This window comes from Leucoraja erinacea, chromosome 3 (assembly GCF_028641065.1).
Source record: "Leucoraja erinacea ecotype New England chromosome 3, Leri_hhj_1, whole genome shotgun sequence".
NCBI classification, from domain to species: Eukaryota; Metazoa; Chordata; class Chondrichthyes; order Rajiformes; family Rajidae; genus Leucoraja; species Leucoraja erinaceus.
In genome coordinates this window covers 99,619,458-99,643,955 of record NC_073379.1, presented here as the reverse complement: position 1 = coordinate 99,643,955, position 24,498 = coordinate 99,619,458, and the positions used below count along the sequence as shown (strand labels likewise).

The following is a 24,498-nucleotide window of genomic DNA, read 5'->3' as shown; positions in this document are numbered from 1 at the left end:
TCTTTGAATCCTGGATTTGAACTTCACCACAGGGAAGTTCTTTCCTGCTTCTAGTCTATTGGGATTTTGGAAGTTTCAATGAGCTTCTCTCTCGCCTTTCTAAACTGTAGTGAATATGCTTAACCGTTGGTGCGTCAGTATATTACATGTTAAAAATAATTTAATGTGTCATTGCTTTTACATACTAAATTTGGTATATGTATTTTTTTTTCTGGAATTAATGTAATAACAAGATTATCTGACAGAAGAGGACATTATCAAAATAAAAGCTTCACTATTTGGTTAAACATATTAAATCTTAAGAATAACTAGACTAAGTGGGACACGTTGGGTCCCAGTCATACGGCAGGCCTGGTCCCCCAACGCAGCCCATTCCACAACGCAATATTCCCCCACTAACCAAGAGCTCCTAACTGTGCAGGGGCGGCTCATTTCCCCTCATCCCCCAACACTCCATCGCCCTCCTCTTCATATGTGGGAGGAGGGGAGGGGTGTGTGTGTGGGCAGGGAGGTGTGGGGCGGGGGGTTGGGGGGAGAGAGCGTGGTGTTGGGGGAGGGTGTGTGTGTAACTGGTTGTGGGGTAGGGAGGGGGAGCTGTATATGTGGGAGGGAGGGGTGTGGGAGGGGGAGGAGGGATGTGGCAGGGGGGGAGAGAGGGGGGTATATTCTGTGGGGGAATGGGTTGTGTGGGGACTTGGGGGGTGTGTGTCAGGGGCGGAGGATTAGAGGGGAGGGATGTGTGTGTGGGTGGAGTGAGGTTGTGTGGAGGGGGAGGGGTGTGTGTGTGGGTGGGAGGGAGAATGTGGGAGAGGGGGTTTTGGGGGAGGGGGTGTGTGTGGGCGGGGGTTTTGGAGGGGAGGGGTGTGTGTGGGTGGAGTGAGGTTGTGGGAGGGGGAGGGGTGTGTGTGGGTGGGAGGGAGAATGTGGGAGAGGGGGTGTGGGGGAGGGGGTTGTGTGTGGGCGGGGGTTTGGAGGGGAGGGGTGTGACATTATCAGAAAATGTTGCTAGGACTAAGGGGGGGACACGTTGGGTGTGGGTGGAGTGAGGTTGTGGGAGGGGAGAGGGGGGGGTGTGGGGGAGGGGGTGTGTGTGGGTGGGAGGGAGAATGTGGGAGAGGGGGTGTGGGGGAGGGGTGTGTGTAGGCGGGGGTTTGGAGGGGAGGGGTGTGTTTGGGGTGGGCTGTGTGTGGGTGGGAGGGAGGATGTGGGAGAGGGGGTGTGGGGGGGGGGTGTGGGGAGCGGTGTGTGGGAGGGGGGTTTGGAGGGGAGGGGTGTGTGTGGGCGGAGTGAGGTTGTGGGAGGGGGAGAGAGGGGTGTGTGGGGGAGGTTTTGTGTGTGTGGGTGGTGGTTTAGAGGGGAGGGATGTGTGGGGGGAGGGGGGTGTGTGTGGGTGGGAGGGAGGATGTGGGAGAGGGGGTGTGGGAGGGGAGGGGTGTGTAGGCGGGGGAATGTGGGAGGGGGAGGGGTGTGTTTTGGGGTGGGTTTGGGTGGGCTGTGGGTGGGGGGAGGGGGAGGGAGTGGACAGCAGCGAGTGTTGTGGAGCCGGAGCAGAGGGGGAGTTGTTCAGGGAGAGGGGGTGTGGGCAGGGGTGAAGGGATGTGGGGGGGCGGGGGGAGATCTCGGAGAAAAGACGTGGGTTATGGGGGAGAGGGGTGTTTCATGGGGAGGGGGCAGGAGCCAGCGAGGGGAACCAAAGGGGAAGGGGCTGGAGCTGGCGGTGCGATGGAATGAAACTTGGTGCATTCGCAGCACAGGAGAACGGTGAGTGATCTGGCGAGAAATCATAGCGCTATCGCGTACCGTTTTTGCGCGAATAGAAAGATCGTGCAAACCGCAAGAGCACAAGTTAGAGTTTTAGTTATGTATAGATAGATTGACCTGTTTTATTCCAGTTGACTGATTGACTAGAAATCCTCAAAATGCTGGAAATGCAAAATCATCAACAACTTTTTTTCCTCATCTCAATGTGTGAATATGTTTGACTTAATTAGGCAGTAGTTTGGTTTAATGTAAGAAAGTGAGTAATGTAAGAAAGAGCACAATTCACACTGGTGTAAAAGAGTTGCTGGTTAGATGTTAAATTTAAAGTTTGAAGGAATAGAGATACGGTATAAGTGCTCTGATTACAACACATTATTCCCTTGGGGAAAACCATGAAAGTGTTGTGCTGCAGTTGATCTGGGAAACATGTTTCGTATAGTTTAGTTTAAACAGCTTAGTTTAGTTTATTGTCACGTGCACCGAGGTACAGTGAAAAGCTTTTTTGTTGCATGCCTTCCAGTCAGTGGAAAGACTATACTTGATTATAATTAAGCCAGCCACAATATACAGATACAGGATGATGGGAATAATGCGTAGTGCAAGGTCAACTCCATGTAAAAATCGTCTGAGGGTCTCCAATGAAGTAGGTGATATGTCAGGACCGCTCTTAAATCGGGATAGGATAGTTCAGTTGCCTGATAACAACAGGGAAGAAACTGTCCCTGAATTTGGAGTTATGCATTTTCACACTTCTGTACCAGGGCTGCTTTCTGATTAACTGATTAATTGATTAATTTTGAAAAAGTAATTAACCATTCATTAATCCCTTTGCCCCATATTGATTAATTTTCAAAAATCTAATTTTTGTTATTTTCAAATTAAAACTAAATATTTCTTGTGGTATATATCATGTCTTGAATGGTGAATATGTTAGTTTGTGACTTTATTTGAAGCAGAAATAATATGTGAATGCTTCATTGAGCATAATTCCGACTGGTAACTACGGACTTCGTCCGAGCACGCGTCATGCAAGCCGTCTTAAATGACCACCCAAAATGTCATTTGGCAACCTAAAGAGCTGCCGAGGTTGCCCGGCTGGCAACAGGGAAAAAAAGTTCAGCGAGAGCCCTGCTATTAAATCTTTCCCTCTTCACTTTAAACCTATGTCCTTGTTCACAGCAGTTTTCCTTGCAACCGCAGGAAACGGAATATTTATTTGTCTCTATTTCTACCATCCAGGCACCCAAATATTCCTTCCAGTTTGAAGCAACAAGTCACTTGCACAGCATTTAGGTGCTCACAACATGGTCTTCTCTGTTTCGGAGAAATCAATATGGATGAGATAACGTCGGGTTTCGGCCCGAAACGGTGACTATTTCCTTTGCTTCATAGATGCTGCTGCACCCGCTGAGTTACTCCAGCATTTTTGTGTACCTTGGATGAGATAACTGTTTTGCAGACCACCTTCCTTCAGTATGCAAAGGTGACCTTGATCTTCCAGTCACCTGCCAGTCTAGTTCTCCCTCTCACTCCTCCGCTGTACCTTTGTTTCAATTTATCTATGTAACATTTAATTTTAGCTGCTTATTGTTAAAGTTACTGTTACCTTGACTACTTTGATCTGCACTCAGTCATAAATACTCCCTCTCCTTTCCATATTCCCCTCTTTGCAACCTAAAATACGCTTCTCATTTTCCCAATTCTGATCAAGGCGCCTTGACCTGATATATTGAGTGTATCACTCCACTGATCCTGCGTGACCTGATGTGCATTTATAATTTTAATTTTGTATTTCAAGCATCTGCACTTGACAGCTTTGCGATGTACTTGTGTACACAATACTCTGCTTTCTTGAACCCATAAAAAGAAAGCCTTTGCAAATGGATGTAAGTATTGTAGACAGCTGTATGACCATAATGGCAACTGCCACAAATGTCAGGCTTGCATTACTAAAATGACCCTTCCATTATCCGATGGTGAGAAGTGAAACGTTTTAAATCACTAGTGAACATGTATGTGTATCTTCAGAAATATTTATTGGCTCAATCTTGGTAGTAATTTAAAGCTCATTACATGTGCAATTTTGAAGGCTGGGACAATGCATTTAGCAGTGAGTGCACTAGGATATCCATTCCCTTGCCGGAGACATTTTCTATGCATTACAAACAGCACACAGTAAAGCTGAGCTGACCTCTACCATGTTTATACTCTTGAGAAGCACAGGTGAACTTGCAAAGTACAATAGCAGCAGCATTTACTAGCCACACACACATCATTTTTTGCTGCTAGATTAAAGAACATAATGAAAACATTGATTACACTTGAATAAAATTGTCACCTTGTTGCCTGGGGAAATATGAAACCACAGATTATTTGGTAAAGATGAATTCTTAAGATATTGATCATTTTGATATCAATTGAGACCATATGGATCATTACCAGGGTCTGTTATTTAAAAGAAAATCCATGATTTAGTGTGGAAAGATTTAGTTCATCACAATAAACTATCCTTTTCCCTCTCAATAAACGAGTCAGTATAAAAATAGATATCTTTCACTTTCATATAACATTAGAATTGGGCAAGTCTTGTTTGGCATGGGTTTTCTGTCACTGCAAGAAGTTAATTCCACAGTAAGAGAAGGAAGGAACTCAGTAAACCTGAAAAAAAAATTGAACAATGGCCAATTTACCACTAATCTGGTTAGATTTGTGATTATTTTTATTTCAAAAACAGACATTTACTTTAAAGGTCATGTTGGGGTTATATAAAACGTTGGTATTGTGTATGAAATATGATTACCATATTTAAGGTCGCGCAATTGACGCATGTGCAAGAGAGAATCATTGTGGCGTTCAGAATAAAAGAAGCTGGTTAGTTTACTCTCGTGTCCGAGTATTAACTAAACTCCGTTTCCAGCACCAAATACACAACAGTTGCTGAGTCCATATTGTGTTCAATTCTGGATACCATGTTACAGGAAAGATGCTGTAAAGGGCACAGAGAAGATTTATGAGGATGTTGCCAGGACTTGAGAATCTGAGTTATAGGGAGAGGTTGAGCAGGCTGGGACTCAATTCCTTGGAGCGCAGGACGATGAGGGATGATCTTACAGAGGTACATAAAATCATGAGAGGAATAGATTGGGTAGGTGCACAGAGTCTCTTGACCAGAGTGGAGTAATTGAGAACTAAAGGACATAGGTTTAAAGTGAAGAGGGAAAGATTTAATAGCAGGGCTCTCGCTGAACTTTTGTTCCCTGTTGCCAGCCGGGCAACCTCGAAAGGACGAGCTGTAATCACGGTCGACGGCGCTGGCTGGTAACATGACGCTTTGGTCCACTGCAGCTGCCTGCTGTCAGAAGGCAAGTGGCCGCCAGCAACCTCAATGAGCATGCTCTAACACTGCCTTTTTAGGTTGCCAAATGACATTTTGGGTGGTCATTTAAGATGGCTTGCATGACGCGTGCTCGGAAGAAGTCCGTAGTTACCAGTCGGAATTATGCTCAATGAAGCATTCACATATTATTTCTGCTTCAAATAAAGTCACAAACTAAACATATTCACCATTCAAGACATGATATATACCACAATGACATGCGGCTAAATTATAATACAGTATCTCAAATCTTATTACACATTGCAATTAACGCAATTTTTATTATTTCTTTCCACTTCCAAACAAAAATTGTCTGATAATTACTGACAAAACTGACTATACCCATCTGACAGGTTAAACATTACTAACTAACAAGAGATGGCCAAAGGACATAAATGCAGCAAATGGTTGGTAATATATTTAAAGGTGTCAAGACCTCTCGGCTTGTACACGCTGGAATTCAGAAGATTGAGGGGGGATCTTATAGACACTTACAAAATTCTTAAAGGGTTGGACAGGCTAGATGCAGGAAGATTATTCCCGATGTTGGGGAAATCCAGAACTAGGGGTCACAGTTTAAGGATAAGAGGGAAGTCTTTTAGGACCGAGATGAAAAAATCATTTTTTACACAGAGAGTGGTGAATCTGTGGAATTCTCTGCCACAGAAGGTAGTTGAGGCCAGTTCATTGGCTATATTTATGAGGGAGTTAGATGTGGCCCTTGTGGCTAAAGGGATCAGGGGGTATGGAGAGAAGGCAGGTATGGGATACTGAGTTGGATGATCAGCCATGATCATATCGAATGGCGGTGCAGGCTCGAAGGGCCGAATGACCTACTCCTGCACCTATTTTCTATGTTTCTATGTTTCTAAGATGCCACATTACCAGACATTCAGATTAGATGTATGTGGCAATGAAGATACCCAGTTTGTAAGCACCATTTAAAAAAAAAAATTGTTGATAAACGCTTTTTCCATCATTCCCACTTCAGAATTAACGTTAAAATTTCAACTGAAATATCCCGACCAAATTTGTGATGTATATGACTGACTGTAGAAGTAAAACCTGGATAAATCCCTTGCTGTCTCCTCCCCTTCCTTAACCCTCGAGCTGTCTCCTCCCATCCCCCCGCCCTCGGGCTCCTCCTCCTTCCTTTTTCCTTCCTTCTCCCCCTCCCCCCCCATCAGTTTGAAGAAGGGTTTTCGGCCCGAAACGTCGCCTATTTCCTTCGCTCCATAGATGCTGCTGCACCCGCTGAGTTTCTCCAGCTATTTTGTGTACCTTCTACCTCCTCTGACAGCTTGTTCCATACACCCACTGTAATGAGTGGAGTCAAACACATATCAAGACACAGCACATGTTTATTAGAGCTACTTACAGCATCGATCTGCAGGACATTACAGATCCTAGCAGCTACTCGTACTGAATGGTGCAGGCAAGCTCTTGGTTCAAAGGTTCATTTATTGTCACATACACCAATTGGCTCAGTGAAATTCAAGTTGCCATTGCAGCACACTAATAAGAACACAACACAACATTAAAGAAGACTTTAACATAAAACATAAAAACATCCCCCCTACAATGGTTCCCACTGTGAGGCACAAAGGCAAGGAGGGAAGGCACAAAGTCCAGGCCCCATCCCCTTGTCCACCTATAGTCGGGCCTATTTTGGCCTCCGCAATCGCCGCTACAGGGCCCGATGTTCCAGGCCAGTAATCTGCATGGCCATACATGAAGGAGGCTACACAGAGCAGCAGACATTGCCTGGTCCATCATAGATACTGACCACCTCACCATCAAAGGCATCTGTAGGATGGGCATCCTCAAAAAGGCAGCAAATATCATCAAAGGCCCACACTACCCTGGCCATGCTCTTATTTGCTACTATTATCAGGGAGAGGGTGCAGGATCCCGAATCCCCCGAACACCAGGTTCAAGAACTGCTTCTTTCCAACAGCCATAAGGCACTTGAACACTGTATAGCACCAACCACTACCTCAGCAGTTATGAGCTTCTATTGTGTTTTTGGCTGCACCACTGATTCCCATTGTTTCCCATTATTATTGTTACCTAATGTTACCATTAATAATGTTTTGTATTATTAATTATTACATTTATTTGTGTTATTTTATTAATGGGCCTGTTTTGCTTCAGCAAGTAAGTATTTCATTGTTCCATTGCCAGTACATATGACAATTATACAGTATTGACTGATCATAACTCTAGCAAGCAAACCTCTTAAGATAACCTTCCCAATCTGGGATTGATTTGACAAGCCTTCTCTCAGTGCTTTCAGTGCAAAACATTTCTTACATAGTTGCCAAATTGGACACCACTCCAATCCCTGATGGATCTTTTTAACAGTCCCTTCCTATCATAAATGAGGTTGTTACTGGATTGCTGATCAATGTTCTTCTCTGAACAATATCACTGAGAACATTTCAAGTCATTTGCTGTCATTTGGATACTTCTGGAACAGAAAATTGCCATGTAACAGTGTTGAAAGAGGGTTAAATCATTGTGATAAAACAGAAGCAGACTGCATGTTCTATAAAGTTTGCAGTAATATATTTTGGCTTGTCAGTGGCTCTACCAAGTTTGATAGCTGTGGTAATGAGTTTTTTAATAATCAAATCTTAAGGTCATGTTTATATATTGGGGTTTGATGGGCTGTCTCACCATCTCAAGATTACCAGCCTTAAATGAATTTGGAAATTCTGCAGTTTGGTTTCTTTTACTCAAAATATAGTAATAAGAGAAGGGCTAGTGGAGGTTATTGTAATCTGCTCACTTCCTATTTTGTCTACAATTCCTTTTTTAATTGATTATGTAATTGCCCAAGGTTAAAATGTTATTAATTTGTCTTTGTAAAGTTAAATTGAACTTATTTTTGTCAACACTGTGAAAGATTGCAAGGATTGGATTATAATTATGTGTTCAGTTTAGTTTAGTTTACTGTCACATGTACCGAGGTATAGTGAAAAGCTTTTGTTGCAGAAAGACATACATGATTACAAAGTGTATAGATACATGATAAGAGAATAACGTTCAGTGCAAGGTATAGGCAGCAAAGTCCGATCAAGGATAGTTCGAGGGTTGTCAAAAAGGTAGATAATAATTCGGCACTGCTCTCTGGTTGTGGTTAGGATGATTCAGTTGCCTGATAACAGCTGAGAAGAAACTGTCCCTGAATCTGGTGGTGTGCATTTTCACACTTCTATACCTTTTGCCTGATGGGAGAGGGGAGAAGAGGGAGTGGTCAAGGGTGCGACTCGTCCTTGATTATGCTGTTGGTCTTGCCGAGGCAGCGTGAGGTATAAATGGAATCTATAGAAGGGAGGTTGGTTTATGTGATGGTCTGGGCTGCGTCCACAATTCGTTGCAATTTCTTGCGGTCCTGGATGGAGCTGTTCCCAAACCAAGCTGTGATGCATCCTGATAAAATGCTCTCTATGGCGCACCTGTAGAAGTGAGAGTTGTAGGGGACATTCCAAACTTCCTAAGCCTTCTAAGGAAGTAGAGGCGTTGGTGTGCCTTCTTGGTCATTGCTTCAATATGGGTGGTCCAGGAGAAGTTGTTGGTGTATTGAAGTTTCTGACCATCTCTATGTATTTCGACACCATTTGCTTGCTGTTATCAATCACTATCTCCTTTGTCTTGTTGATGCTGAGAGAAAGGTTGTTATCTTGACGCCAGGATACAAGGTTCTCAATCTCCTTCCTGTATTCTGTCTCATCATTATATGATATCCGGCCCACAATGGTGGTGTCGTCTGAAATTGAATTAGATTTGTACATGGCTGTGTAGTCGTGGGTGTACTAGGAGTAAAGAAAGGGGCTGAGAACGCATCCTTGCGGTGTCACTCAGGGCTGGTAGGCTGGCAGCGCAGTCACTCAGGGCTGGTAGGCTGGCAGCTCAGTCACTCAGGGCTGGTGGGCTGGCAGCTCAGTCACTCAGTGCTGGTGGGCTGGCAGCTCAGTCACTCAGGGCTGGTGGGCTGGCAGCTCAGTCACTCAGGGCTGGTGCGCCGGCAGTTCAGTCACTCAGGGCTAGTGGGCTGGCAGTTCACTCATGGCTATTACTTGAAATTCCATTTCAAGCAGAATGCAGGCCACCACATTCAATTTCATAGCATTTCAAGCAGAGTGCAGGCCACCAAATTGCCAAACAACTCGTTGCATTGTCATTAAGGGCTAACAAATCATTTATTGCAAGTACATTGCAGACTCACAGTTCAGTTGATTCACAGCTTAGAATCACAGTCATGGACTCTCCCTCGCGATCTTCCATCGTGACTGACTCGCGTCCAGGCACCCGGGGTTTTATAGTCCTGCCCCCCCGAATGTGGCGTTACCTTCATTGTGGTGATTGACAGGCGAGAGGACCAATCAGCTCTCAAGATTTTTTAAACACTCATAACTTTTCTATTTATCATCGATATGAAAAATCCTCAGGGCTGCCTCAGCGGAGGAGGACTGTGAGTAAGATGGCCAAAAATCATGACGATATATGGTAGTGTTTTTTCTAAAATCAATATACAGTGCAGACAGGAATTGGTCAAGATGAGACTTAAGTTATATGGATTTTAATCTTAAGCATATAACTTTGGAATTCTGTGATACCCAAATCAATAGATTGACATCAATAGGTTTTGGGTATCCAGGGTAAACAAGGGAGTGGAGAATGTGACAGAAAAGTGGGATTGGGAACACCAAGCTCTTGTTAAATTGCAAAGCAGGCAAGAAGGGCTGAGTGCCCTGCTCCCATTTCTTAGATTCCTATGTTAAGGGATAGCCATACACAGAACCATCTTCTCCTATCTCCACAGTAATCTAAATTAAACTAAAATTATTCAATTTGAAGACCTCATACCCATTCCCTCCCTTCATATTTGTTCTCCTGCTCTCCATATTTGTGAGGTGAGTTCCGACAAACTATCTGGACAAAAAAAAGTTTAGTCTAATTTTTTTTAAGTTGGAAATAGTTTTAAAATGAATTAAGTGAACTGACTATTCAGTACAACAAGTACGAAGACAATAAATATTGAACTCCAGGCTGACCTTTGCAAGATCACTTGCTACTTGTGAGTTTGGGTCACTTGCTGAATATTTTATGAATTTAATGAGTTGCCACTGTGCCTCTGAAGTGTTACCACACTTTCATTAGTGGCCATGAAACAGGCTGCCGGTGTTCCAGTTGAAAGCTCTTGCCGTTAAACATGTTGGGACCATAAGATGGAAACACAGGAGACTCCAGGTGCTGGAATTTTGAACAAAAAACAAAGTGGTGGAAGAACTCTAGATCAGACAGCATCCATCAAGGGAATGGACAGGTGACATTTTGGGTCAGGACACTTCTTCAGACTCCCCTACTGCATTGGTCTAAAGAAGGGTCTCGACTCAAAACATTGTCTGTCCATTTCCTCTATTGTATGCTACCTGTTCTGCTGAGTTCCTCTAACACTTTGTTTCTTGCTGGTAACATAACATGTATGTTTGAGTGTCAGCATGCTGTAGCATTATGCCATGTTCAAGAGTAGACTTGCTGATCTGAAACATACTGCAGTATGAAAAGTGATGACCAATTGTGCTACATCTTATTGTCAGTGTTGAAAATTTACTGGTTTGGGTTTCATGATTGTGGATTTAGGTTTTGACCTATATAAAAGAAAATCTGTGCAATCAATGTCATTGTGTAATATTTTGCCACTTTATTGTGTAAGTACAGAGATACTGCCTTATGAATCCTGCGTTTCCGAATGTTTGAAAATCCTACATGGGCTAAATAACCATAGATATTAGTAGCCATAGCAACTTCACCTGCACGTTGCAAACATCTGTAAGGCATTCTGTCTCCCTGAATAATGATTTCTTCTTTCAAGTTTTTATTTTTTTAATTATGAGCAAGTTGCTGTATCCTGTGCAATATCTTTCCAGTGTGCCTCATACAAGTACAATCAGATGGAAATTGAAGATTGTTTCCCATATCGATCATCAACTTCTATCATTCTCCATCTTTTATGGCATGAGGAACCTGCATTCATCATTATGTCCGAAAGTACTTCATTACTAATGAATTTCTTAGAGGTGAATTATTGTTAGGTATTCAGATACTGCAACCATTTCGCCTATAACAATGTTCAACAAGCCATTTAGAAACGTTCCTGTTGCTTGGTGCTGAAAGAGCCTGCACAATAAAAGTGACTGTCTGGAATAACACAACATACAAAAATCAACCTAAGGAGCTTACAGATGATGGACAGAAAGAGATATAACAAAGTGGCACCATGAAATGATGCCTCATCAACAAGACCCTACCTTGAAGCCAGTCATCCATGATCCCATATATCTTTCATCCATCATAAATAAATACCACATGTGCTGTCCTGTTTTAACCGACATGATACCGCCGAGCAGTATTATAATATTGTCCAACATGAGTTTCTGGTGATGTGATTTGTTGTAGTCAAAAATAGATAATAATAATGCAGTGATCAATTCATGCTGCCTTTGCAACACTTCCTGAAATTCCATCCAAAAGAGAGAAATAAAATAAAAAAGGATATTCAAATATTACAAGGAAGTAGCTAATTTATTTCTATGGTACATTCAAACCTGTTCAGTGATATTTCATGGACTTAAATAAGGTAGTGATTATGTTTAATTAATTCATTAAATGTTACTCATCTCCTCAAAGAAATTCTTAATAATCTGCAGCCGTAGCATATTAATTCTTAATTTAGTGAACCCTGGACAGAAAAGAAAAAATGTAAGTTCTCTAGATTATTACAAGAACATGTCTTGATCCACTGCATGACTGTTGCTTGACGATTTGTATGTAGTTACGATCTGTTCACCCCGTTTTTCCACTGTGAACTCAATGGAAATCGGGTAGCTATGAATGAAAAACTAGGAATTTCCATGGAATAATGTCCGTGGGTTATCCAGTATTTCGAAAATTAGAATTTTTTTATTGAAGTACTTGTTATAAAGTATGCAGCGTGTTAACGGGCTATTCAGTCCATGTTGTTCATGATGGCCATCAAATATCTATACCAATCCCATTCAGCCCATAACTTTCTGCTGTGTCAAAAGCTTAGCTGAATTATTTTTGAATGTTGTGAGTTCCTGCCTGCACTAACCCCTCAGACAATCCATTTCAGTTAACCCTTCAATAAAAACAAATCTTTCTCAAATCCTCTGCCCCTTACTTTAAAGCTATATTTAATACCCATGATGCCCAGGTATCCAAACATAAGGTCATAGGTAATAGGAGTCGAAGTAGGCCATTTGGCCCATCAAGTCTGCTCCGCCATTCAATCATGACTGATCTATCTCTCCCTCCTCACCCCATTCTTCTGCCTTCTCCCCATAACCTCTGACACCTGTACTAATCAAGAATCTATCAATCTCTGCCTTAAAAATATCCACTGATGGCCTCCACCACCTTCTGTGGCAAAGACTTCCACAGATTCACCACCCTCGAACTAAATACATTTATCCTCATCTCCTTCCTAAATGAACATCTTTTAATTCTGAGGCTATGACCTTTAGTCCAAGACTCTCCCACTAGTGGAAACATCCTTTCTACATCCATTCTGTCCAAGCCTTTCACTATTCTGTATTTTTCAATGAGGTCCCCCCTCATTCTTCAGTGTACTACAGTGAGTACAGGCCCAGTGTCGACAAACGCTCATCAGGATTAACCTACTTATTCCTGGTATCATTCTTGTAAACCTCCTTGGGACCCTCTCCAGAGTCAGCACATCCTTCCTCAGATATGGTGCCCAAAATTGTCCACAATATTCTAAATGCGGCCTTATAGAATAGAATAGAATGCCTTTTATTGTCATTCAAACAACTTGGTTTGGACAAAATTGCATTTTCTACAGTCTTAACATTACAAAAAAAAAACAAGACCCACACTTAACACAGTTTACACAAACATCCATCACAGTGAATCTCCAACATCTCCTCACTGTGATGGAAGGCAAAAGTCTTATCTCTTCCCTTTGTTCTTCTCCCGCGGTCCAGCAGTCCAACTGCAGCGTCGAGACGACTAGGGCTCACAATGTTAAAGCCCCCAGCGGGCGATGGTAAGTCCCGCGGCCATTAAGCCGCACCGGGCGATGTTAGGCCCCGCTCCAAGTCATTTAACCCTGCAATTCCGGCAGGAGAAGTTGCCGTTGTGGGAGCTTCGAAAAGCAGTCTCCCACCAGGGACCTGCGAGCTCCCGATGTTACCGTCCACCGGGCCTGTGGCCGGAACCTCCTACATGTGTAGGTGGGAATCTTAATTAAGATGTTTAAGTTGGGCTTCTCCATTTGCATGCGAGGCCTTAATCTAAACTTCATCACTGCTTTATTTGTTTGCAGATGGTCTGGGAACTCAGCAGTGAAAGGAAAGTGGAAATTTGAGTCCACAAGGTAAGTGTCTTTGAAGCTGACTTTTGTGGCGGGAAGAGCAAAGGTATTGCCCCAATTCTGGCTTCAGGTTTACCCGCCAATGCTTTCAATTGGTTTCCCGTACTTTCCACAACTTAAGATTTAGCTAAACCTACCACTCACTGGGACTTTATTTCCCTTACCACATCCCCCGTTCAACTCCTCCCAAGCTCAGATCCCTCACTCAATAACCATGAGTGTTTCCCAAAAGATCCTAGATGCAGCTGCCTGCTAGTGGTTTTTCTATTCAATAACCAGCTGCTTAACAGATATAGGGAAGACAAAAAATAATCTTGAGGCCCTGCTGTTAAAATATACAGGACCACCACACTATTCCTCACACCCAACTGTGGGGTTTATGACAACCTTTGTACCCCCTCTCCCCAACCCGAGTATCAGACCTGTCTACTGATGAATGTTCATTCTCTTTTTCTGCTTTGTATTCTCACTAGAACAATGCCTTATTTCTATAGCGCCTTTAATGTAGCAGAAATTCTTAAAGTCCTTCAATACCAACAATATTTGACATTGAATCACAAGAGAACTATTGGAGCAGATGGTAAATAGGTTGGTGGGAGAGCTGGGTTTGACTTAGTGGAAAGAAAGCTGGAGAAGCACAGTGATTTAGGGAGGAAATTCCTGAGCTTAGGAGCTTGGCAGCTGAAGGCACAGCTGCCAAATGCATTGTGATTATATTCAGGCGGTTGGGGCCTGCTTAAGCATAACGACACCAACACCTGCTGTAGATGGAGGCTCATTGTTAGAATTAATACACCAGGAAGTGGTAGCCCCATCTTTACACAAGGGACAACCAAAAAAACTGAAAACAAGAAACTGGTTTTGCTGAGGCCTTCTTGGGCTAAAATGTTCAGAAGTGATATTATGATATTGAGGATGCTGTGGAGCAATCCAGAGGTACCAGATGTTTTTATTCATCGCAGTTTGGCTTTTTTTATTAGATGCTTGAATATCTCATTGTAGTCTACTAGGCATCTACGTTTAGTTCACACTTCCCCCGTTACCCACTGTTATAATTTCCAACACAAAGCTCTATATGACAATGACTTGGATGCACTCTATTTGGTTACACCTTGTCCTTCCAATATGGGAGGGAGGCAGGAATGAATTTATCCTGAAATGCCAAATGCGGCTTTGAATGTTTCTTTGTTTTCTACCAGTAATTATGCAGATGAGGGTAGAGGATTAAATGTTTGCATGAATGTACCAGGTCTTGGTTGTTAAATTTACAAAATTAATACAAAGAAGGTAAATGACATTTGATTTTAATGCTTTACTCTAGAGCCCACTTTGTAGCTTCAGGCTTTGAATCAGCTGCCGTCTTGTTGGTTTTCATGCATAATACATTAAACCCATATGGCCATTTGCAGTGGCAGGGCTCCAGGGATAAGGATGAAACTGCTTCTTGCTGTGTGGGGTTGAAAGAGAAAGAAAAGGTGGGATGAGAACAAACAGCCCAGCCACCATCGGACTGTAAGAAATGTTTCAGTAAACACGGGGACACGGCAAAGTTACAGTGCCCTCCATAATGTTTGGGACAAAGACCCATAATTTATTTATTTGCCTCAGTACTCCACAATTTCAGATTTGTAATTTAAAAAATCACATGTGGTTAAAGTGCACATTGTCAGATTTTATTAAAGGTTATTTCTATACATTTTGGTTTCACCATGTCGAAATTACAGCTGTGTTTATACAGAGTCCCCCCCATTTCAGGGCACTATAATGTTTGGGGCACATGGCTTTGCGGGTGTTTGTAATTTCTCAGGTGTGTTTAATTGCCTCCTTAATGCAGGTATAAGAGAGCTCTCAGCACCTAGTCTTTCCTCCAGTCTTTCCATCACCTTTGGAAACTTATATTGCTGTTTATCAACATGAGGACCAAAGTTGTGCCAATGAAAGTCAAAGAAGCCATTATCAGACTGAGAAACAAGAATAAAACTGTTAGAGACATCAGCCAAACCTTAGACTTATGAAAATCAACTGTTTGGAACATCATGAAGATGAAAGAGAGCACTGGTGAGCTTACTATTCGCAAAGGGACTGGCAGGCCAAGGAAGACCTCCACAGCTGAAGACAGAAGAATTCTCTCTATAATAAAGAAAAATCCCCCATACTGTCCGACAGATCAGAAACACTCTTCAGGAGTTAGGTGTGGATTTGTCAATGATCACTGTCCGCAGAAGACTTCATGGACAGAAATACAGAGGCTACACTGCAAGATGAAAACTACTGTTAGCTGCAAAAATAGGATGGCCAGGTTACAGTTTGCAAGGAAGTACTTAAAAGGGCAACCACAGTTCTGGAAAAAGGTCCTGTGGACAGATGAGACGAAGATTAGCATATCAGAGTAATGGCAAGAGCAAAGTGTGGAGGAGAGAAGGAACTGCCCAAGATCCAAAGCATACCACCTCATCTGTGAAACACGGTGGTGGGGGTGTTATGGCCTGGGCATGTATTGCTGCTGAATGTACTGGCTCACTTATCTTCATTGATGATACACCGTCTGATGGTAGTAGCATAATTAATTCTGAAGTGTATAGACACATACTTTCTGCTCAACTTCAAACAAATGCCTCAAAACTCATTGGCCGGCGGTTCATTCTACAGCAAGACAATGATCCCAAACATACTGCTAAAGCAACAAAGGAGTTTTTCAAAGCAAAAAACTTGTCAATTCTTGAGTGGCCAAGTCATTCACCCGATCTGAACCCAATTGAGCTGAATTATATATGCTGAAGTGAAAACTGAAGGGGACTAGCCCCCAAAACAAGCATAAGCTAAAGATGGCTACAATACAGGCCTGGCAGAGTATCACCAGAGAAGACACCCAGTAACTGGTGATGTCCATGAATCGCAGACTTCAAGCGGTGATTGCATGCAAAGGATATACAACAAATACTAAACATGTCTACTTTAATTTACATGACATTGCTGCGTCCCAAACATTATGGTGCCCTGAAATGGGGGGACTATGTATAAACACTGCTATAATTTCTACATGGGGAAACCAAAATGTATAAAAATCGCCTTTATTAAAATCTGACAATGTGCACTTTAACCATGTGATTTTTTTTCTATTACAAATCTCAAATTGTGGAGTACAGAGGCAAATAAATAAATGATGGGTCTTTGTCCCAAACATTATGGAGGCCACTGTATGTTGAACAGGAAGGCTGATTTCTGCTTTCCCCTTGGTTATTTTTCAGTATCAGGGAGATGTTCCCTTCCAATCATACCCAACCACTTTTTTTGGACTGGCTTTCCATTCGAGGCTTTATGGATGCTCATTAGTGCTTTCAATTATGACAGGCTATATAAATAATTTAGAAGAAGAAAAAACATGGAGAGGCTGTAGTGAGAATCATCACTGGGTTGACTTTGCTACTGGGTATAGTTTTTAATTTTGGGACAGTCATTATTTTTTTAAAGACTATTTAACCTTGAGAAATGTATTTCATATTGTACTATAGTATCGTTCATACTAATATCTCAACTTGATGCAATAGGAATTAACAACTTATTGTATATTCTCAGTACTGTACTTGTTTATTTAACATTGTGTTATTTTAACAAATGTTGACTTCTCTGATTCTAAATTCCTTTTGAAATACCAAAATACAATTTTTAAAAGAAAATATTCTGAAAAGCCTTGATCTTTGTTTCAAACTAAGCACTTGAATTATGGATATATTTAAAAAAATCTATGTGATATCTGAGTGGTTAAATTGTATGTCTTCCTAATCCTTGGCTAACCTTGCTCCTTTTAATTTAAAAAAAAAATGCAAAACAAACATTTGATCATTGGGAAAAATAATTGTTTCAACACATTTGGTAATTTAGGTTTTTTAATCCTTACAAAAAATGGTTGCATTTGTTTCATTTTAGGTAACAAAGCAGCTGCTAGAGACAAAAGCAGTTGCGGCAAGGACAAATGCCTCATGAATTTGATAGGGGACTAATGGGGTATCACTGCCCATTTGTTGAACTTTAAAGCCTGGGAAGGTTTTTTTAGATAATTTTATTATTCAGTGTTTTGAGGATGAAATATTACTGGTTAGAAATTTGAGCTGACATTTTTTGGGACACTGATATGACGATCGTGGAAAGGATAAAGGCTGATTTGTTTTTTTTTTCCCAGCTGGTCCTCAAGGACATTGACACTCATAGCCTACAACTACAAAATTACAAAGATGAAAAATCAAAATAGCAGTTTAGTTCTTATTTTTGTTTCCCTCATTAAAAAGATGATTAGAACACTTGAGCATTCATGCAATATAAGATTAAAGTATCTACACAAATGCAACTGAGAGTTTAAAAGCACAAAGTAAAATGACCAGAAATAAAATACATTAATATGTTGTTGTCATCGTGAAACTGAAGCTGAAACATTTATCATTTACTGAGTTAGGCGCCAATTGCAGGTATACTAATGTGGCACAATGCTTCTTTAAATGACAGTCTGTTGAAAAGAAAAATTAAAATGTCCTCATTATTATGCAATTAGCATATCTTCTACTAGGATGCTTTGTATGGAAGTCATTTGAAAGCATTTTCTGGAATTTGGAGTCCTGAAGCAAATTTTCCATCTGTGCAGCACTTGAAACAGCCCGATGAGACCACTCCATGAACTTTAACAAGAGAGGCAGCTGTAAAAGCAAACCTCTGCAATGGAGGTCACTGGCATAAATTGATGTTGTAAGTGTTTGAAGCTACAAACATGAACACTCTGTTTTCTGTGTGGCTTTGAATTTTCTTTAAAAGGAAATGAGCACAGTGCAGCGTGCTTGTAACCTAATAAAATATTTTACCATTCTGGCTGACCCAGTACTGTAATACAGTACAATTTATTTTGTATCCAAAGATACTGACTCAGTGTATTATAGTGTTCAGTTACATAGCTGACATTTCTTTAGTTTTACTTGGATACCTACCAGAAATGCAGATGTAAGAAATTGTGATACAAAACTAGAGACTTATAAAGACACAACTTTATATTTGGATTAATCTGATAGTTTAGCAATTTCCAGATGAACATAAGCTCAAAAGATCATGTGTTTGCCTGGATAAATTATTGCATTGTGCAGAGATGTTTATTAATTGCTTCATGCTTGCTATTAGTATCAGTGCAAAACTACAAGAGCCTGTAGTTAAAAGAACCTTGTCTTTGTGCAGTCGTCGAGTGCTTGTTTTCACATCAAACAGTGCTGTTTATTCCTTTTAAAATATTCCAATATTTATTAAACTCACTTTATCAGCTGGCGGTATTTTATTTCAGGTCTTATTGTGCAATAATTATGTACATATTGCATTATTACTGTTTCTGTACAATCCTGCAATAAACAGGGTTTGAAATGCCTGACCAAATGTCAGAATCATATCAGCCAAACCTATAATGTCAGCTCCGCTTGTAAAACTGTCGATTGAGTTGGAGGATTGAATATTCACATAGCTTAACACATGAATACATAAAGCTTGTATTTAAGCAAAATCAATTTGTGGCAAACTGCATGACAGAAGGACTAACATTTTCAATGTACAGGTTAGTTGCTGTCTTTGTTCGGTTTGCATGTTCTTCTGTGACCATGTGGGTTTCCTCTAGAAGCTCTGTTTCCTCCCACATCCCAAAGAGGTGTGGGTTTGCAGTATAATTATCCTCTGTAAATTGCTCCAGTGTACAGCGAGGGCATCCAGAGCAAGGGGTCATACTTTAAGGATAAGGGGGAAATCTTTTAGGACCGAGATGAGGAAAACTTTTTTCACACAGAGAGTGGTGAATCTCTGGAATTCTCTGCCGCAGAACGTAGTTGAGGCCAGTTCATTGGCTATATTTAAGAGTTCTATTTAAGATCCCTTGTGGCTAAAGGGATCAGGGGGTATGGAGAGAAGGCAGGAACAGGATACTGAGTTGGATGATCAGCCATGATCATATTGAATGGCGGTGCAGGCTCGAAGGGCCAAATGGCCTACTCCTGCACCTATTTTCTATGTTTCTATGTAAAAGTGGGAAAACATAGAACTAGTGTAAATGGGTGTGGACTCGGCAGGCCGAAGAGCCTTTTCCCATGCCGTATCTATCAATCAATCAAAAAATATTTATTTGAAATTTGGTGGCTCTGAAGTCCATTGTCAAGAAGTGTATCAAGTGGCTGGTCATGGCACACATCAACTCCAGCCCAACAGGAAGGTTTAAACCATTGCATTCCACTTACGATCACAACAGGTCAATGACGGCACCATCTCATTGGCCCTGCACTCACCCTTGGAACATCTGGAGAGAGATCTCATGGTAGAAAGAGCTAAGGGCCCGTCCCACTTTCACAACCTAATTCACGACCTTTTTAACTCGTGGACATTTTTCATCGTGCTAGAAAAAACGCCCAGACCTACTTGATGACACGAGTACCTACGACTAGCATCATGGCCTGCTATGACCTACCCACGGCCTCGTACGACCTCGTGACGACCATGCTGCGATTACAAGTCAAGGGCAAACTCGGCAGAGGTCGTGAATTAGGTCGTGAAAGTGGGACAGGCCCCTTAGCAGTTTCAAGTTCCTGGGTGTTCACATCGTGGATGGCCTATCCTGTGTCCAGCATGAAGAAGGTGCACCAACACTTCTACTCTCCAACAACCATCAGCTTCTTGAACCTATCTGCACAACTCTCGCCTTACCTCAGGACCATCTCTTGCACGACCATGGGCTTGTCTTCCAATTTAGTTTTCTATTAATGTCTTGTTTATGCCTTTTTTTCTGCTGTCAAGTATATATTTTGTGTGTTGTTTGAGTCTATTTGTTCATATTTTGGACCTAATACTTTTAAAAAATGCCTGCATCCAGGAGTCTGTGTTGCCTGTTGCGAACATGACGTTCCCCAGGGACTTGGACTGACCCCGAGGCTTCCACAGTATTTATCAATGACTCAGATGGACATTTCAGTAGAATTTGTCTTTTAGTTTACAATTTCCTTAAAGTGCTGCATTTTGACTCAAAACTGATTCATTTTTCTTGCCCTATGTTATGATAATGATCTTGAAAATCTAGTTGCCGTGGTTTCAAATCAATGAAAACAAAGAAAGCTCTGCTGCAAGAATAAATGGTTTCCAAATTAAAAGGTACAATAACAGAGGTAATGATCGCTGGATTATCTTGTGAGCTGTGTACAAATTGACAGAGGGTGAATAAGATCAGAAAATTGAATCCTTGGCTGAAAGATTTGTCTAGAAACAAATAGATTTTAATTCATGAAACACTGGCACCAGTGCTGGGGAACAAAGGAGCTGTCCACTGGGATAGTATTCACTTGAATCAGGGGGGAACTAGTGTCCCAGGAAATCAAATAACCTGAGGCATAGATAATGCTTTAAGTTAAATAATAGTAGTTTGCAAAAAGCATTCTAATTCTTTCTTTCACCAAGCTCCTTATCACAAAGTAGTAATGTATAAATCAGAGATGCATGTAACAAGGGCAATTTAACCTACATATAGACTGGGCAAGCCAATTTAGTAGAAATAGTGTGGGTGATGATTCAAATCGTTTGCAAGAGGTGGGTTTAGTTTAGATCAGAGATGCAGCATGAAAACAGGCCCTTCGGCCCACCAAGTCCACACCGACCATTGATCACCTGTTTAAACTAGTGCTATGTTGTGTCACTTTCTCATCCACTCCCTGCGCAACTTTACAGCAGCCAATTACCCAACAAACCTGCACATTTTGGGGATGTGGGTGGAAACCAGAGCACCCGGAGGAAACCCTCGCAATCATAGGGAGAACGTGCAAAATCAGTGATGGTGACAGAGCACAGAAACAGGCCCTTCAGCCCACCTCGACCACCCCAAACATCAAACACTCATTTATGCTAATCCTAATTCAATACCATTCTTTAAAATTCATCGTACATTGACCACCTTCATGAGGGAACTAGCAATTGAACATCTAGTATTTTACAATGACCAAGAGTTAATAAATTTCATAGTTATGTGGCCATTATTGCAATAGTGGGTGTAATAAATGTTCACCATATTGAACTGGGGTGATTGGTTTGACAGGTAAGGAGAGATTAAACACTCTTATTCATACTGCCTTGCATTCAGAAGGTTGATGTTTATATTGGTTTGTTATTGTCATGGGTACTGAGGCACATTGTAAAGCTCTTGTTTGCTTGCGATCCAATTAGATCATACCATACATGAGTACAATCAAACCAGGCACGAGTACAATAGGAAGCCCAATGAGAAAAATACCAGAGGGTAGAATAGAGTTTACATAGAAAATAGGTGCAGGAGTAGGCCATTTGGCCCTTCGAGCCTGCACCGCCATTCAATATGATCATGGCTGATCATCCACTCAGTATCCTGTACCTGCCTTCTCTCCATACCCCCTGATCCCCTTAGCCACAAGGGCCACATCTAACTCCCTCTTAAATATAGCCAATGAACTGGCCTCAACTACCTACTGTGGCAGAGAATTCCAGAGATTCACCACTCTCTGTGTGAAAAATGTTTTTCTCATCTCGGTCCTAAAATATTTCCCCCTTATCCTTAAACTGTGATCCCTTGTTCTGGACTTCCCCAACATCGGAAACAATCTTCCTGCATCTAGCCTGTCCAACCCCTTAAGGATTTTGTAAGTTTTTCTAAGATCCCTCCTCAATCTTCTAAATTCTAGCGAGTCCACTCCTGTAGTGTTACAGTTCCAGGGAAAACGTCCAATGTCTGCTATTAGGTAGGTTGGAAGATCAGGACTACACTCTACTTTAACTAGTCTGATAATGAAGGGGAAGACACTGTTCCTGAGACTGGTGGTACGTGCTTTCAAGCTTCTGTATCTTCTCCCCAATGGGAAAGAGGAGAAGAGAGAATGACTGGGGTGTGAAGGGCCCTTGTTGGCTGCTATCCTGATAAATTGTGATGTGTGTAGATGGAATTGATGCTGGGGGGGGAGCAATATTCCGATATTGTTCCCGATGTTGGGGAAGTCCAGGACAAGGGGTCACAGCTTAAGGATAAAGGGGAAATCCTTTAAAACCGAGATGAGAAGAACTTTTTTCACGCAGAGAGTGGTGAATCTCTGGAACTCTCTGCCACAGAGGGTAGTTGAGGCCAGTTCATTGGCTATATTTAAGAGGGAGTTAGATGTGGCCCTTGTGGCTAAGGGGATCAGGGGGTATGGAGGGAAGGCAGGTACGGGATACTGAGTTGGATGATCAGCCATGATCATATTGAATGGCGGTGCAGGCTCGAAGGGCCGAATGGCCTACTCCTGCACCTAATTTCTATGTTTCATGTTTCTAAATGTCTGACGGACTGAGCTACAATTGCAATATTTAGAGTCATGAAGTCGTAGTGCATGGAAACGGGCCTTTTGGCCAATTTTGTCTATGTCATTCAAAATGTCAATCCAAGCTAGTCCATTTGCCGATTTTGGCCCAAATCCCTTTTTCTAACCATGTACCTGTCTAAATGTCTTTTAAACATCTGCAGCTTTCTCCAGCAGCTTGTTCCATATACACTATCTGATATGTCTATTATGGCCATTCAGAAATAAATTTCTTCACACAGCGGGTCGAAGACCTATGGAATATTCTGTGTAAAAAGGCTGTGGAAGCTATATCACTAAGTATATTCAAGACATTTGAAGCTTACTGCAGAAAACTTGTCTTCAGGTAATAAATATACATGTCCCTGATTTGGGGAGAGGGGAGGGGAGGTGAGGGCAGGGGGAGTCTGGAGCCAGGGATCACTGTCTAAAGATTAAAAGTAGGATTAGGAGTAACTGCTTCTCCTAAAAGTTGTGAACCTGTAAGAATTCTCTGCCACAGAAAGCAATTGAAGCCAAATGATTATAATTTGAGAAAGAATTGGATATTGTTGTTGGAGCCTGAGGAATCAAAGGATATGGAGAGAAAGCTGGAACAGCATAGTGAATAAGGATGATCAGCTGTAATCATATTGAATGGTGCAGTTGGTTCACAGGGTCAAATGACTTGCACCTGGTATTTTATATTTTTCTATGAATGAGTCAATATTGACGTGAAAGTCTGGTTCTGAACATATGCTTACAAAAGTGGTTTATGCATGCTGCAGCTCCACTACTGAGGTAGAGTGGAGATGATGTAGGTTAAATAGCTTCCTATTACCTCTATAAATTTGCACCACTCCAGTTTGTAGAAGGTGATATGCAGCATTGTCGGGTGGTGACACGGTCTAACTTGTGGAATTGGACCCATTGAGGAGGACCCATTGATTAGATTCCTATGAAAAAAAGACATAAGACAGAAACTAGTTGCTACATGCAGCCATATTTGAGAGTGATATAAGTTTTTTCTTATAAGTTATAAGATTGTAAGTTTTGTAGAAACTTACAAAATCCTTAAGGGGTTGGACAAGCTAGATGCAGGAAGATTGTTCCCGATGTTGGGGAAGTCCAGAATAAGGGGTCACAGCTTAAGGATAAGGGGCAAATCCTTTAAAACCGAGATGAGGAGAACTTTTTTCACACAGAGAGTGGTGAATCTCTGGAACTCTCTGCCACAGAGGGTAGTTGAGGCCAGTTCATTGGCTATATTTAAGAGGGAGTTAGATGTGGCCCTTGTGGCTAAGGGGATCAGGGGGTATGGAGAGAAGGCAGGTATGGGATACTGAGTTGGATGATCAGCCATGATCATATTGAATGGCGGTGCAGGCTCGAAGGGCCGAATGGCCTACTCCTGCACCTAATTTATATGTTTCTATGTCTCTATATTTATATCTAAGTATGCCATCGTAAAACCGAGTTATGCCTAATTCTAACTTTTCCATGGTTTTGCACTGCCGACGGTCTGAAGAGATTGATGTTGCTTAATTTAGTTAGATACAGCGCGGAAACAGACCCTACGGCCCACCGAGTCCGCACTGACC

At 41.8% G+C, this 24,498-nt stretch overlaps 1 protein-coding gene across 1 annotated transcript in view; it reads left to right on the top strand.

The window, feature by feature from the left end:
- The window catches only part of rgmb (repulsive guidance molecule BMP co-receptor b), a 244,024-nt gene that overhangs the window by 11,647 nt on the left and 207,879 nt on the right, over positions 1-24,498 (top strand). Inside the window, exon 2 of the mRNA XM_055633280.1 lies at positions 13,512-13,562. The gene's annotated coding sequence lies outside the window, so the exon portion shown is untranslated. The remainder of the gene's footprint in view (positions 1-13,511; positions 13,563-24,498) is intronic.